The following is a 16,597-nucleotide window of genomic DNA, read 5'->3' on the forward strand; positions in this document are numbered from 1 at the left end:
TTTTCCTTCCCTATGCCAGTTCCTGCAGAGATCAGAAAGTGGAAGCCAGCTAGCAAGATGCTGTTTGCAGGCTAGAGAGCAATTCTCGTGGTACAGGCTAACAAGTAATTTTTGTGGTGCTGTGAACAGAGAATTGCCTGCCAGACAAATGGAGCATGAAGGAAAGAACAGGAGCAGCGTGGCTATTGCTGCCTGTTATCTACACACTGGGATGGAGCATTGGGTATGCAGCACGGTAACTGGCACCAGGGGCTTTCCTTCTTGGGCAGGGAAATCCTGGATGTGTGCACTGCAAATCCCTACTGCTTCCTCCCGCTTGTCTTCAAGGAGGCAGAGAGCCCCTGAGGCAATTTGAAATAGGAACATGATACCTGGACTTAAGGGGATGTTTGGGGAAGCAAAGCATGAGGTCACTTGAACAGAATGTGCTTTGCTGGTGAGATTCATTTTCATATGGTTCTCTTTCAAATGCATTTTTTTAAAAAATTGCCATGAGTCACTGATGATGAACAGATGAATATTCAACCAGTGTCCTGAAGGGAAAGGAGGGGAGCAGAGGATTTTACGGTCAAGAGAGAGCAATCCCACAGCCCCAGGGAAGCAGATGGGCCACGTGCCCGTTTCTCCATGACGGGTTCTCCACCTCCTCAGCCTGGGCAAGAAGGTCCCTTGAGAGGGAGGCCTGGATTCATGTGTTTCCTGAACTGAGGTAAATCCTAAAGCAATGCTCACATTCCCCCATAAGAGCTGGGGCTGTCTGTAAGTGATCACTATTCCAGCAGCTTTGGGCTCAGCTTTCTTCTTGGGCAGCCATTGCTGCTCAAGGGAAAAATGTAGAAGCAGCTGACATGAGCGTATGATTTGTGTGGATGAGCTTGGAAAAGTGTGGTCATCCTTATCTTGTGACGGTTTCAGCCACTGCATCATTTGTAGTTTCCATTTTAGAGCAAAAGTTCCCATGAGTGGAAATAAGAAGGAGGATGAGGGGAGGAAGAGGCTTGAAAATTCCAACCTCTAAAGCCCTGCAAACTGTGACAAGAAGAGATGTGTAAATGCTCCCTTTACAGTCCTCTTGGCACTTGTTCCCTTTGCTCTCCAAACTTGTTTTGAAGGACACTCAGAGGCCCTGAGCTGATACAGACAGCACTGTCACCCTGCGTCATGGTCCTCATTTCCCTGAGTAACAAAGGACGTTAAAAGACTGAAGTCTAAATGAATGAAGGAAAGTCTGAATCACTAAAGATCCTAAAAGGCTGTTCTAGGCTGTTCTATGCCTTTGGATGAGGCAGTTTGTACCCTATTTCACTCAATCAATGAGAAACAAAGCCCCAGGAGGTGGAACAGATGGACAATGCCCAAAGTCTTCCTTCTACTGGTCCATATGACCTCTTCATAGTGGCGGCTTGTTCCAAGGCCAATGCACTATGGAAATAAATTTACATTCGTGGCTCCAGTTAATAGCCCTGTATTATGGCATACCAGCTCCCTGTGAGTAATACCCTTGTTGGAGGACGTCTTTCTGGAATGGAGGGAAGCAGAAGGAAGTTCCAGACAGCAGTTTATTCCCGAAAATCCTTAGAGAAGAATTAATGCATTGCAGTGAAGAACTCATACATCCAGAGAGCACAAATAGTCCAAGGTCAGAAGGTTCACCAAACAAAGGATGGTCTGTGTGTGCCATCAGGTGAAGATGGATGGGGCAGAATGACCGGTACAGCTGAGACTGATGGAACAGTCTTTACATTTAGCTCTGCCAAGATGTGATGGGGTTGCGCAAGTCCACTTCAGAAGTTTTGTATTGATCACGAGTGAGGATAAAGCAGCAGGAATGTTGGAAGTCAAGAAATGCGACCTGTGATGCTGGAAGAGGAGGAGCTCTTCTCTGTTGTGCTGTTGGCTTTGGTGTGGTTGGAGTTGATTGTCTTTCAGAAAGTGGTGAAGATTACTGCTAAACCCTCAGGGTTCAGCTGGGTTTTGCTTATGCTTGCGTAAGATAGAAAGCCCACCTAAAGGCAAGTGATGCTCAGTGTTGTGTAGAAAACCTCAGCTGGAGGCAAGAGGACCCATTCCTCTGTCTTTTGAGATTAGGAGAGCCTGGAGCCTGTAGCACAGCTGAGCTGAAGATAAATTGGGCTGAAAACTTTCAAACAAGACAGGTTTGTGTGTTTATTTAAAAGTCATTTAATAATGAGATGTCCAAGTATTACAAATGTCTAAAATTTTCCATCTTGGGATTCATGGGGACTTTCACCGTGTTCCTGACTCACTTAAGCACGGGCAGATTGCCAGGCAGATAGGAGCCATGCATTTATGTAAAGCAAGGCAGCTTCATTAAAACCAGCAGTGCTTTTTTACTTTGCAGTGGGTGAAGATTTGGGGCCCTGGTTTTTGTGTAGGCTGCAGTTCTGAAGGCTGCCTAATCAATAGAGACGTGGTTGAGGTTTATTTCCATGTAACTCATGAGGAGTGCCTTGACATATTGCTTGGGTGATATGATCAAGTCTAACCACGTCTGGAGAACAGTGACATCTTGTAGCCTGGGGAAGATTGATTTTTACCCACTGCTATAGAAATCCACCTAGAGAAAAGTGCTTTTTTTAGTTTTCATCCCTTCTGCTCTTCTTTTTTGTCTCCTGTGTCGAGCTGGGTCCTTTCTCATGATGCCACTGCAGCATTCCCATAATGCCATTTTCCTCTGCCCTAGCTTGATGTGGATCTTTAATATGAGGAATGGCTAAGGGGCACTGAAAGTGTGCTCAAACAAGGCAGTGTGAGATAGGTGGGTTTTTAACACTTGATTCAGGTGTTCATATGCTGTCTGCAGGATCTCATTTCTGCTCAGAGCACACAGTGCAGTGAATTCCTGCACTGCTTTAGAGATGCACAGCTCGTAAAAGTCCTGGAGTAGAAGTTCTCTGTTCACCTTTTGACTGTCTCATCTTCTAAGCAGCTCAGAGTACAGCAGTAAGTTACATCTGACATACAGAGCCTCTCACGGACGAAGAGCCAGTGGTGCTTTGGGACTGCAAATGCAAAGCTCATCTCGCCCACTGCCACCTCCAGGCAGCAATTGTTTGCTAGCAACATTAGAGAAAATTGTTTAAGGAAAGGATATATGATAGTAGTGCTCTATCAACCTTTCCATAGGCATAGGTTTCCCCATTATTTACTGACAATAGCTATTGACTGAGATTGTCTTGAAATGGAAGGGCCCAAACCAGGAGAAGTCAGCAGCTTTATAGTAATAATTAATGATAATGTTGCATCAATAAGTGATTGCTGTGGTGTGTTAGAGGGAGCATCTTCCCAACCCAAAGCTGCTGAAGCCAACAGCTGGAGCTGCAGGAGCTGTCTGCTGGGCCCTTTCCCTTTGGGACAGAAATGGTCATGGCAAAATATATCAAAGCATCATCTGATCTGGGTGCTTGTCAGGTTGGGTCCAGCACAGGATGAGATGGAGGTGATGAATGTGCTGCAGCTCCACAAATTGACAGTGGATCTAACAGTCAGCATCATGTGTAGACAAGATCACTGTAGTGTTTGGGCAGCCACAGGAATAGAAGATAATTATACCTTAAAAATCCTCCAGATGCTGAGTGCTGTAGCTGCTTTGTGTTGTTGCAGTCTTTGGTGACCACAGGCCAGTTTGTTTTCTGAATTAACTCATGGGAGGCACATGCTAATTAGTGCCTTTATTGACAAGTGGATATCTACCCAGCGTAGGAGGAATTCCCTTCTGGTGTCAAAAAGCTGATCATATCCAACAGATCCCACTGACAGATCTCTTCAGCCTTGCTGCTTTAGGCTGGATGATGGACAACGTGACCGAGCCTTGATTTCTTAGCTTGAAACTGGAGCAAAGGCTCCAAACAAAGTTGCTGGGCAGCAAAAACCCTGTGTCCTGTTCCCTCCATTTGAGAAGAAGCCATCCAGATGCAGATGCTTTTCTTTCTACATTTTCAAGGGCCTTTCTTGTGTGTGTATTTTTTCCCCTCCTTTCTGCCATTCAGAAGCAATTGCATGAGCTGCACTAACATAACCTGACTGCATTGACCCCTCAGCACTCCCCTCTGGGATCCTGCCCCATTGTAAGGTGCAGTATTTGCATTCAGAAGGAGGGAGCTGGGCTCTGGGTAGCAGCAGCAGCAGAAATAGCTCATCAGCGAGGACTCCTGGAAGGGTTTTACCTGGGTTTCCAAAAGAAAAAGCCACTACTTTAGCCTTTTAGGAGCCAATCCACCAGCCTGGCCCCTCAGCTATGGTTTTGGCTGGGCAGGTGTGGGGTGTGAATTTTGCTTTTGCCACCCCTCCTCTGCCACACCTGCCTGCTCCTTTGCCCATTTGCTTTATTATGTCTTAAGCAACGTGGGGTTGAGCCGCTTCAGGTCTGAGCAGAGCACGCTGTGTTCCTAATTAAGATACTGAGGAATTGCTACAGTACCATCAACAAACAGTTGTGTTTTATTTTTCTCTCCCCAGGTGGATTCTTCCTCTTAAGAACCTCAAACTGCAGGAGTTAGCAGCTTCCATGTGTGTCACAACACAAGTCACTGCCCGTTTCTGCTTTTATTTCCATTAATTGCCTTGAATTAATTCTGTTGTAGAAATGCATAGGTGTCAGAGAGACATCAGGCAGATTTTTTTCCCCTTAAAGCAACTGCAGCTCTCTTCCAAAGGACGTGAGCATTTTAGCAATGTGTTCCTTCTCTTGTATCAGTTTTTCCTTTTTTTTTTCTCTTTTTTTTTCTTTTTTTTTCTGGTCCTCTAATCATTATTACTAAAATGCACACACCAATAATTCCCTTCCTTGGAGCCAGGCTCTTAAGACTGCATAACACAATTATGGCAAATTAACATCTTACGAAAAACAAAGAAACAGCACAAAGCTCCAAATCCAAACAAACCCTGCCAACTGCCTGACATTTCACAACTTAAACAGTCGGGAATGGTAATTAGGTTTGCAAAGCAAAAATGTTTTTACGTGGTAAGGAGTCGAATTCAAAGGCTCTATACATTTTATTTACACTCCAGTCAGTGCCCCTGGAAGATCCTGCATGTGAATTAGAGATGGCTTTGCTACCACATGGTGTAATCCTATAGAGGAAGTCATGATGTGCTGTTTTCTTGCCCTACGGACCATCGGGGATGAAGCTCCACCAAGATGATGGCAAAGAATGAATGCTGTGTGCTTTGGTTCCTTTCAAAGAGGAAACTCTCAATATGGTTGTGTTACAAGGGAGCATCTCAGCGCTGAGAGGAAGGAAAGAACAGGGTTGAAACTTGGCAGTTTAAGGTCCCATGCAATCCAAGCCATTTGATGATGCCATTTCTTGCTAGACATTGCTTCCCTTCTCCAAGAGTGAGTTCAAATCCAAAGAGTTGTATCCAGGTGTAAAGCCATCATTACATTCTGCATCTCATCACCAGGCAGAGCAAAACCCCATCTGCTTCTGCTCGAGCACAGCCCTGTGCTCTATTTATCTATATTTATTATCTACTGTCTATTAAGTAGTCATGATTCAGTAACGGGGGAAAAAAATGTAAAAGAAAATATAAATATTCATGATGAGCTTTTAGTGAGGATTTCTAGGAGCTACATGATGGGCAATCATGAAACTCTATACTAACCCAAATACACGATTTGCAAGATTCCGCTTTTAACATCGTGTGGATTAGGAAGTGAGTTAAAAATAGGGCAAAGTATTGAATTAATCTGAAGCTCTTCAACATTTGTGCAAGGAATAGTCTTACATGAAGAAGGTGGAGGAGCAATTTCTTTGTTTTCTGCTCCTATTTGGCTTGAGCCTCCTGGGTCACCTGTGTGTAAAGACAGATATGGCAAGAGTTCCCTATCTGTTTTTAAAATGATAATAAATAAAAGATCAAAAGAGCAAAGATTTCTGACATCTTTTGCTGCCACAGAAGTTACTGAATTCCAATGTGAAATGACAAAGTACTTGGGGCAAAAGCAGGAAAAAAAAAGAAGAAATGGGGTTATTGTGCCGTAAATCCACTTTATGGAGAAGAAATGATCCATGGTGCTGCTTATTGTTCTTCAGACTGCAGCAGAGCTGCCAGCAGCACACTTTTCAAGAAACGGAGTGCAATTATAAGAAAATGTGTGTCCTTCTCGCTGATTCTTTCTAGGAACTAATCTGGCCACATCCTGATTACCACCCACAAATGTGAAAAGGATCAGATTATCCCACTGTTTGGACTGGTTTATTATCTGGAGGCAGGGAATGTCTCATGGTGGGGGCTGCAGAGCAGGACCATGAGCTGCTCTGTGCACTTGTGCTGACTGGTGTCATGCAGAGGAAAAGGAAAACCAGAACCTCGGAAAACACAGCACTGGTCCTGCGTGATGCTCTGCAATCCAGCTCAGATATCTGGCCAGTCAGCCCCAGCTGTGGCCTTCTGGGTTCTGTTCAGTTCTCTGACTGACATTTATGTTGCCTGCATTTGGAGATGGTCAGCATTTATTGTTGTTGAGAACACTTTCTTAGCTTTATGCGGTTGTTATCACCTAATAAATGCCATCTGAGAGGCATGATACAAGTGATTCCCTTGATATCTCTTACTTTCTTGCCATTGTGTTTATCACAGCTTTTTACATTTTATTTTTTTTAAGTGGTTTCTAAGCGTTTTAAGTATTTTTGGCCTGTGGTATGCAGAGATCTGTGCTTCTTTCTGAACTGCCATGTGGTCATTAGCATACACCTAGGACCACACTTTGGCTCTTGATCACTCCTGGAAATGCAATTGAGATTTCAAGTATCTTTAGGGCTGCTGCACATGCACAGAATTTCCCATGACAACTGGTGCCAGTGCATGCTGATTTTTGACAGAATCTGGGGACAGAGTGTTCTCTATAATCTGAGGAACGGACCCAAACCAAAATGATTTTCCCCTCCTCTTTCCATGCTCGAACAACACACAGAATTCCTAGGACTCAACATCAGAGAAACCAATCTCAAGTGTTGGATCTCACGATGAAACTTTCTCCTAAGCTTAATGCGGAGGAAGAAGTTGCATCACTTATGTTTAGGTGCCTGACTCAGTTTCCAGGCAATAGACACAAGAATTCATGGTCTGGAGTAGGAGAACCACTTCAGTTCTTGTCCTGAAGACAGGAAAATCCCATGCAAAGATCACTGATCCAGGAAGACTGAGCTTATAAAGTATGTGTATGGCTTTGAGTGAGTATAGAGAGTGTTGTTGCTTCTGTGACTTGTATAGGAGACTCTGAGGGGGATGAAGTCCCTCTTGCCCATACTTCAGTGTGATTTGCTCAGGGGATTAATAATAATAGTAACAATAGAGTTCCTGGTATCCTGGTTTGTCAGGGCACACTGTTGCTGCACCTTCTACTCCCAGTGATCCAACAGGATGGGCTCAGACAGCAGTTAATTCTAGCAGAAAGGTGAAGGTGATAAAGGGGGAGGATTTGATGACCTTTACGGGTCCCTTCCAACTTGGGATAATCTATGATTAATTGGCTTGATCTGGTAAAGACCATGCTTGGAATACATAAAAACATCATTTTAAACCCTGCAGCTCTCAGAGGCTGGAAAAATATCTTTGCTCACATCAGCCAAAGTTCATTGCTTCTTGCAGAGGGTTCTTATCCTGCCACTGCAAAAATACACCATAAAGATTAGTTGTGCAAACTACATTTTCTCTTAAATAAAAGAACTATCAGTGTGTTTTTCTGCTTTCATTCCACTTGAAGTGGGAGATTGTATTAGAGAACTGAACGATAAATGCTTCGGTGATAGAAAGCCAGAAATGAATTGTTGTGCCTTGCAGTTTTTTCCTCCCACTCTTTACAGCATAATAGAAAACAAAACTCTCAAATCATCAGATATTGTCTGGAGTGATGTACTTTCTTTTTTTTTTTAATAGAAAAAAAATAATAAAAACCTACTATGTAGAAAAATATATATATTTTTGCATGATGCTAGTGCCAAGCTTATGTGAGGGCTAATTTAAAGCATTTCACAGACAAACAGGAATCCCCTAAGAGAGGAACTGATCAATGAACTGGAAGGGTGTAGAGTATCAATACATTACATTGAGGGAAAGTTAGGTGGAAACACTTCAGTTACTATCAAGAGAACTGCAGCAGGAGGAAAGCTATCGACTGCTATTGACTACCTGTGCTAACTCCTAGCAGTGGTTGTCCAAAAAGCATGAATTACTGAAGGCTTAGTGTTTGTTGCAACACGATGGTCACTAATAGTTAGCAGACAATGCAGGAATTCTCTTTAAAGATGTGAAATGGACCTGCATGTATATGTAATCCTTTTCCTGACCTCTGTGCAAAAATATTCTCATTAGAGCCAAGTGGGAGAGGACAAATCTGTTTTGTAACCGCTCAAGTTTCGTGATTCATTTTCATCCTGAATTAGAACAGAAGCAGAATCTGTCTCCAAAAAAGAATGACCCCAGTTTATCTGCTTTGGGATGGCAGTGGGAGAGTGTCCATGCAGGTCTGTCCTTGCTTTTGAATGAAGGTCCATCACTTTGCTCTGAAAGAGCAGAAGACTGAAGCTCTAGAAAAAAAAAGCTTCTGCTTGACAAAACCAGCACATCCCCACAAGAAAATTCAGTTGACTTGGAAATGTCCTGATCAACCATAACTCACACTCTCTTGGTTCCATTCTCCTTTTGTGCACTACTGCTGTGCTGCGGATTGCAAGAACTCAGAAGTTAATTCTGAGCAGATGGACCCGATTTATTTGCTCTCTTTTGCCAGCTCCTCCATTTCTGTGCCAGCAAGAAATTCAGCCACACTGGGAAACATCCTCCTTTTACTTCTATACAAGGCAAACTGAAGCGCTTCTGCTCTAGCATTCACTTTTTGGCCCTTGCAAGCTAAATGGCTGTTTTCAACCAACCATTCCCAAGCTTTTATGCCTTTTCTCATTGAGCAAACAGTGCATTCGTATTTTCGTGTTGGAAAACTTTTCCTGTTTACTGGCATTCGATATGCATGTATCATTGAGGTGTTATGGGCAGAGACCAATCTGTGCTGGTCGGCTGGGAAATACCAAATGCACTGAAATTGAGGTTAAAGTATGGGCAGCACAGAATAATGGAATTGTTTGGGTTGTTTGGGTTGGTTCCAACCTCGTGGGCAGGAACACCTCTAGATCAGGTTGCTCAAAGCCCCATCCAGTCTGGCCTTGGTCATTTCCAAGACTGGGGCATCTATCCTTCTCAAGGCAACCTTCCGTCAGGTTTTTGCTGGAAAGAACTTTTTCTAAGGAAATTCCCTTTTTCAACACGTTAAAGGAACAGTAAGGCTAGCAAAATCAATAGAACGTAATTTCAAAATGGAGGAAAAATTGGGTTCAGACTACTTGGCTGCATAACTTTTTTAAAATATCAAAGAAATTAATATAATTACAACAAAGGTGGATCTTTCAGGGATCCAGGGTAGTGAAAGGACATATTCCAGCTTTTATGAGGTGATCATTTTCTTGAACAGCTGACCCACAGAAACTCTTGCAACTTTGGCAGTCTATCTCTGGGTTTTGAGTACATTTCTATGACCCATAACTTTTCTATGACCTGAAGTTTTGGGGAGGCTAGTACTACTAATGTGGTACTCCCACCTCGTAATGACATGCCCTCCTGGATGCATCTTTCCATGAATCCTCCCTTTTAAATCACACTCTAGTTTTCTGTTGTTCCAGTCAAAATTACTTTGCTACCAAGGCATCATATCTTTGATACTACTCCTTTTTTCATGGTATGAAGATAGAAATCTGCTCCATTGCTACCTTGTATCTAGCTCATAATGCACAAGATTAAGTCATGCCCATCCTTCAGCTGCTCAGTGCATGTCTTGAGAACACTGGGGGCAGTTCCAACACTGTAGTGCTTGAGAATCTCATGAGTGTTAAGCATGCTGGGGACAGGCTGATGTTTGGATAGATGATCTCAGTGGTCTTTTTCAACCTGAATGATGCTGTGATTCTATGGAACCACTGCAAAGCAGGAAAGTGTCCTGATTTTACAGTGAGCGTGTAAAATCTGGTGAAACAGATTAAATAACTTCTTCTGGGAGAGAAGCATTGATTCCAAGCATCCCAAATAACCTTCTGCTCAGTCCTCCTGGCCTTTTTCCTTCTTGTTGGTGCCACATGTCTGCAGCCATCTATAAAGTGCTGCTGCTGTGGGTACTCAGAAAGATGTATAGCTGCTCCGTGCAGATGGATGGTCCTGTCACAGCCAAACGTGATGTCTTTAAATTCAGGGCTGAGGAACACTGGCAAGGCATAAGGAACAGTGGCTACTAGATTATTCTTCGGACATATAACTTGTATTTATTTATCCCCGTGTACTATTGCATCTTTCACAAACATGGCATTTATTAGAGATCAGGATTAACAAATGGTAGAGCAGTGTAGGAAGAGCAAGATTTATGATTTAGGTGCAGGGCTGGGGAAGGGGAGAGCAAAGCCCTCTATTTTGAGTAGGTCGTAAAATGGAGATAAAATAATCTTTCTTTAGGGCTGCTCCTAAGCTAAACTAAGCATCTGTGAATTGTGTTTGTCACGAGAGAGCAGAGAACATAATACTTGGGACTACTTCATTATTTTGATATCATCCATTGTGTTACTGGCTTCTCCATCCCCACCTCACAGCAGCTGCCTTTATGGGTGCAGACATGGGCAGTTTCTCTGCTAGCTTGGACTGGGGAATTGAGATCTCTTACGATGCACAGAGCAAGGACAAGGAATGAAGTCACCATAATTGTGAGATGTCTGTATTTTTAGGAAGCTGACTTGTTATGTGCTAAGTGGTGCCTTGGGAATCTTGGCTTTAAACAAGCTTAGAGTTAGACTTTCTTGCATTTAGCTGGCAAGCCATTCCAAGGCTTTAATATCTAAAACACTGCTCATTTGTGGTTGGCCAAAATTTTGTTGTGAATAGCAACCGAAGCAGGGAGCTCAGCACAATTATTAACGCAGTCAGGCGGGGCTGGATCCATTTGTTTGCTCTGAATTCCTCTCGTTGGGTGATGCAGGTTTGGCTGTAGGAAATGGATTAAACAATGTCCACGAGGCATATAAGGGAGGAAAGCAATGCATCCATTTTACATTTCCATGATTTTATTGCTACTTTAAAGCTGGTCCCTAGGCACCAGGATATTTGGGAGTTATGGCTTTGCTGGTGAGCAGCTGTACACTCTGAACCTGTCTAACAAGAAAGGCAGCACTTTGTGGTTATCTCAATGTTTTCTTCTGCCTTCAAAGATATTTCCAAATGTTGACTCATCTGACTTTGTCCATGACTAAAGGCTCAAAACACCAAGCCAAGAAAGCACATGGTCAAGTTTCTTATCAAGACCTGCTTGGGTAGATTTTGGACAGACAGCCCATGGAGATGGCTTAGACAGCGGTAATTCCTGCTAGCTCAGGGCTGGCTCACTGATTCTGTGATTGATAGCTTGATGTCAGGATGGTTTCAGCTGACAAGCACAAGGAGAGAGGATTGTTAAAGTAACACGAAGTCAACTGTAGCTACCTATTTTCAGACTGAGGAGAAAATAGCGGGTTCAGAGTTTGGCTGAGGCATGCGTTACAGGCATTACTTGGAGGGCTTCCAGATCTGATCTTGATTCAGAACATGAATTGATAGTGATGGAGAACAAAAGCACTCTTTTTTTTTGTATTTTCCTTGATACTTCTGGAATAAGAACCCTTCATGGAGCAGGGATTAGCTCCACCAGAGCTGTGCAGCATCACATTTCTCAGCACTGAAGGAGTGTCCCTTTCAAATCACCTCGTGGTAAGATCTGCTCATGGCCCATTGCTGCTCTCAGCGTCCCTCTGTTTCCTTTTCTATCATTGAATGATTCCAGGATTCCAGATTCCTATTTGCTCATGGTGCCTGTCTTTATCCTAATTGTTACACTGCCAAGCAAGCATATTAATTAGTGTTCCTCCCTGGTCCGTCCCCGTGTGTCTGACAGGTTTCCACAGACACTTTCAGCCTGCTCTCCCTTTGTAGCTGGCCCATTGCATGGCTGCATAAGAAACGTGGCTTTGAGATGGAGAAAATTTGTGTGGTGCATGCAATTATAATTATGGTGGCTTTTTCCTTCCCCGGGTCAGCAGTCTCTTCAGGTGTAGGTTTAATTAATGGTAGAGCTTAGAAGAGGGATTGAAATGAACATTTGGTAATTTCAGCCCATCTATTTGTGGTACATCCCTATTCCTAGGAGGTGCAGGAAGGGCAAATTGCCCCATGTTTCTGATAACTTCCAGTAACTTCTTCCCTTGCAAAGGCAAAAAGAGCTACTTTTCTCTTAGGCTCTTTTCCATCAATAGATATTGATCACTTTACAAAGCCACTCGTTCAGTTGTGAAGGGCCTTTGATTAAAACTTCACTTGGCAGCCTCTTGGATTAGAACATTTTATCATCATCATGAACACCAGGGCCCCATAATATCAAAAAAGAAATGAAATGAGGAGGCAGCAATCTGAAGTGAGAGCTAAAATACTATGTATTAAATGCCAGACACATACTCTTAGATACCACTGTGCCACTTTACATACTGTACAGTCAATTAGATTTCACAGGGATGAATTTAATTACTGCAGAAAAATCTTGGGCTAAAAAAAAAAAATAATAATTCTATTTAATCTAAACATTTTGGATAGCATTGTGAATTGTACAGTTTTTAAGAGGCTGTCGATTTTCTGTTCTTTACTTGTGATATTTAAAAATCTCTCCACCTTAGAAAAACTGGGATGTGTTTTCAGCAGCAAGCACACTGTCTCCTGCAAAATCTGCTCCAGTGTAGCTGAAGTTTCATTTTTCTGTTTTTTTTTTTTTACCTGAAAAATCTGTACTGCATAGGGAGTTAACTGATATTCTGAATAAATGCTACTTGAGATGAGTCAGCTGCAGAGGAGGAGAGGGCTGCTCAAGCAACTTGCTGTAGAAAAAGTATCATTTGAGATGCTGCAAATAGGAAGAAAGATTTACTTTATTTAGCTGTGAGGCAGCAGCGATGGTCAGAGATAATAACAGGTTTTTGATGAGAGAGCCAGGAAAAAATGGATCCTATTGCAAATGATGCATTGTGAGTTTGGGTAGCATATAGGTGGGCTGCTGGACTCTTTTCTGAGTGGTCTGAGCTACAGAACAGCAAATGCCATGTTGAGCTGAATGGCAAAACTGGTTGTGTTCTTCCAGAAAGACGTTAGTGGTTAAATTAGTTACAACCACAGTCATTCAAGGAGAATGAAGAAGTCAAACCGATCTTCTGCCATTTTAATAATGGGGGACCTCTGCTATCAGAGCCCTAGGGGACTAAAAATCATGAGACATGTCATCTTCTCTCACAACAGAACCAAGCTGGTGTTGAAGTCATGAAGGAAAGCAGACATGTGACAGAATGTACTTAAGGTTATTAATGAACTGTAAATGATTTGGTTTTATGTTCTGTTTTGAAGTGCTAACATATTAAGTCAGCAAACGCATAGGAAAAATAGGGTTGGTAGAACAAAATGTAATGAGTGCCACTGCAGTTATTCTTTCCCAGGCAGGTAAATGCTAATTAGTATATTAATCTATCTCACTGTGCCTATCTCCGTGATGTATGTGCCTATATCTGATCCAGCTACTTTGGTTGCATTTATAATCAACTAACAGGGACATACAGAGACAAAAAGTAAAGAACTCTAAATTTCGCCATCAAATTGAAGTTCCTACAGCTTATATTGTCTCACTCTGTGAGAAAATAATTAAGCAAAGACAACAGTTTCCTAACTGAGGAGGATCTCTTATGACCTCAGTTAGAGCATGGGAAAGATGGAAATGTTTTTGTTCTCCTTTAACCTAATTCTCTCCTCAGGACTTTTTTTTCAAAGGCCAGAGATAATTTTTGTTTTCTTTTTTTCATTTTTAAAAAACAGCAATGAAATCTTTATCTGTGAGTAAGAAAAATGACACAGCATGTGGGAAGGTTAATGATGGCTGACTAATCCATTTTTAAGGGGCAAACCTTTATTTCTGTGACCTAGAGCTTCCAACAAGTGAAGACGTTGTGAAGACTGAGGAAGGCGACTGAGGGACAAACAACCTCATGGAGATGGGATCCACCAGGAAGGGAGAGCAATGGTATTAAGGAGAGGAGAAGCTCTCACGAGTTCCAGTTCTCAAAACTCCTGGCATGAGAGCTCTGGTGGCTTTTGAAACTGAAGTTGTTCCTTCAAACCTATTTGGCCACACTTACACTACACCTACTACATAACAGAAGATGTAAACATGTTTACTGATACCTCTAAACGTAGAAATATTCTCATAATCCAGGCAAAAAAAAAGTGCCAAGTGGCGTAGCATTTTCTTCCTTTTCTTTGTCCAGAATTGTTGGAAGGTCTTGATTTTGCTAGGGCTGGAAAATTACAGATTCAAAGTCACAGATACAGGAAGTGCTGCAATGTGGTTTTTCCGGAGGGCTCTCAGGGTGCAGTATTGAGCATCTAAACTCAGCCTTACCACCTGTTTGCTTGGGGCTGGCTGAAATATTGCTGTCATTAATTTTGTTTTCTGATCATGACTTGCAATCAGTTACAGTAAATAATAATTTTGCTTGCTCAGCAATACAGAAGGCTAATAAATTCAAGGGGAATTATTTGATACAAAGAAATCAACACTCACTGATTTTGGCTTCTCACTAGGGTCTTTTGTCTGTCATTTCAGTGTGTCAGTGAACTCATTAATAGTTCTAGAGAAGACTAAAAGTTATGGCCACTCAACCCATCAGTCATACACCTACTGCTGTCAACGCAAAATGGTAATATATGACTAGAATAAGATATTAAGGTGTTACTATAATGGAGATAACAGTATGGGTCAATCTTCTATTATTCACAGTAAGATGTACTTAGAGCTTAACAGCTTTGCTCTTAATTGAGTCATGGGTGCCCAGTGTACGTATTAAGAAGTTACATTCCACTAACAAAAAATGTGTGATGTTGGTTTTCAGGCATCTGCGAATTTATGAGTATTTCTGGTTGAAATGAAATGAAAAATCATTGCTACCTGTCATCAGTGTGTATCAGCCACACAAATCACGGCATGTCACTCTTATCTGGGAAGAGCATATTACACTTACCCAACCATAAGATATTGTTGTGTTTTAAAACACACAATATGTTTTTTTTTCTTGATGGTCCAAGGGCATGCTTGAGGTATTCTCCATCATTAAAATCTTTCCTCTATCAGCTAACGGTGAATGTTTTTTCCTTTTATCATAAAACCAAAGACTGGTATATGATTATAGTGACAAAATTTAGACTAATGACTGAAACACAGCCATCCCAGCACTCCACAGTCTTTCACAGATTGTCATGACAACTGTGTTTTATAGCCTTGCTTCCAATCTCTTCTTCCCATGGCACGGTCCCAATCACCCAATTATCCCAAGCACCCATCTCCATGATAGCATGCACTAATAACTCTCAGCATTAAAAGAGACTGTGATACTTGAGTATGAGATGGTCAGTATTTCTCTATGTAAAGTGATCTTGATAAATCCAAAAACTGGAAAATCTCGAATTATTTATTGATGAAATAGATTAATCTAGGGCACCTACTTTGACAGAACAGAATGTTGGTGGGTTGCATTCAATTTACAAAGGCTGGAAGACAAAACTGAGAGCGTCCCACAATTCTTATGAGCTTAAACTACCTTGTTATCAGTACATTTCCAATCCAGGAACAGTTTTAGTGTTTTAGTGTTTTAGTGTTTCAGTGTTTCGGTGTTTTAGTTTTGTGCTTTAGCACTCCACACTAAATAACCATATCTTTGTTGCAACTCTCAAACTCCGGTGGATATCAGTGAGGAACCTCAAGTAGCCAAGTAAGAAGATGGTAGGTAACAAGTCTAATAAGCTGGCAAGTAATCATTCAGATTCTTATAGCTAGCACCCAAAGATGGTCATCTGTATTCAGCCTTAAGATGTAACAGACTGAAAAAACATTTAATCTGTGGTATTTTTCCCTTTGTTACATTATAAATTTGGATATAAAGATGCCATTGTCGGATGGCTGCTCAAAACCTGATCAGTTCTCTCTGGGCTTTAATAATGAAACACATTTAGTGAAATGAATTCATTGTGGTGCTAAGACAATGTGGTTTCGAAACCACCCGATTTAATGTTGATTAAAATATTTCCCTAGGCTGTGATAAGCTGCCAACAGCTGACTCGGTTTCTTGATGAGTGGGATTGTGGCTTCTGATTCTCACGTCTGTTGGACAAAAAGAGTTATAAAGAAAGAGATGAGAGGATGCTCAAGCCAAAATTCACTATTTAATTCTACCTATAGGTGAGGTTTAAGAGCAGTTGAGAGCAAAGTGGCTGGATATTTCTGAAGCCCAAAGTGCCCACGCTTAGCAAAATCACTCTCCTTGAGTTTCAAAGATGTAGTTGGTGAGGAGCAAGGCTGACAGGATTATATCCCCAAAAGGTTAAGCCTGTCAGAAACTAGCTTGCAATGCAGTGCATTATCTTTGCCCTTTATTGAAGTAAATATTCATTGGTTGCATCAACAGACGCAGAGCAGAAGCCT

The sequence above is a fragment of the Meleagris gallopavo genome, chromosome 24 (assembly GCF_000146605.3).
Source record: "Meleagris gallopavo isolate NT-WF06-2002-E0010 breed Aviagen turkey brand Nicholas breeding stock chromosome 24, Turkey_5.1, whole genome shotgun sequence".
Taxonomy (NCBI): Eukaryota; Metazoa; Chordata; class Aves; order Galliformes; family Phasianidae; genus Meleagris; species Meleagris gallopavo.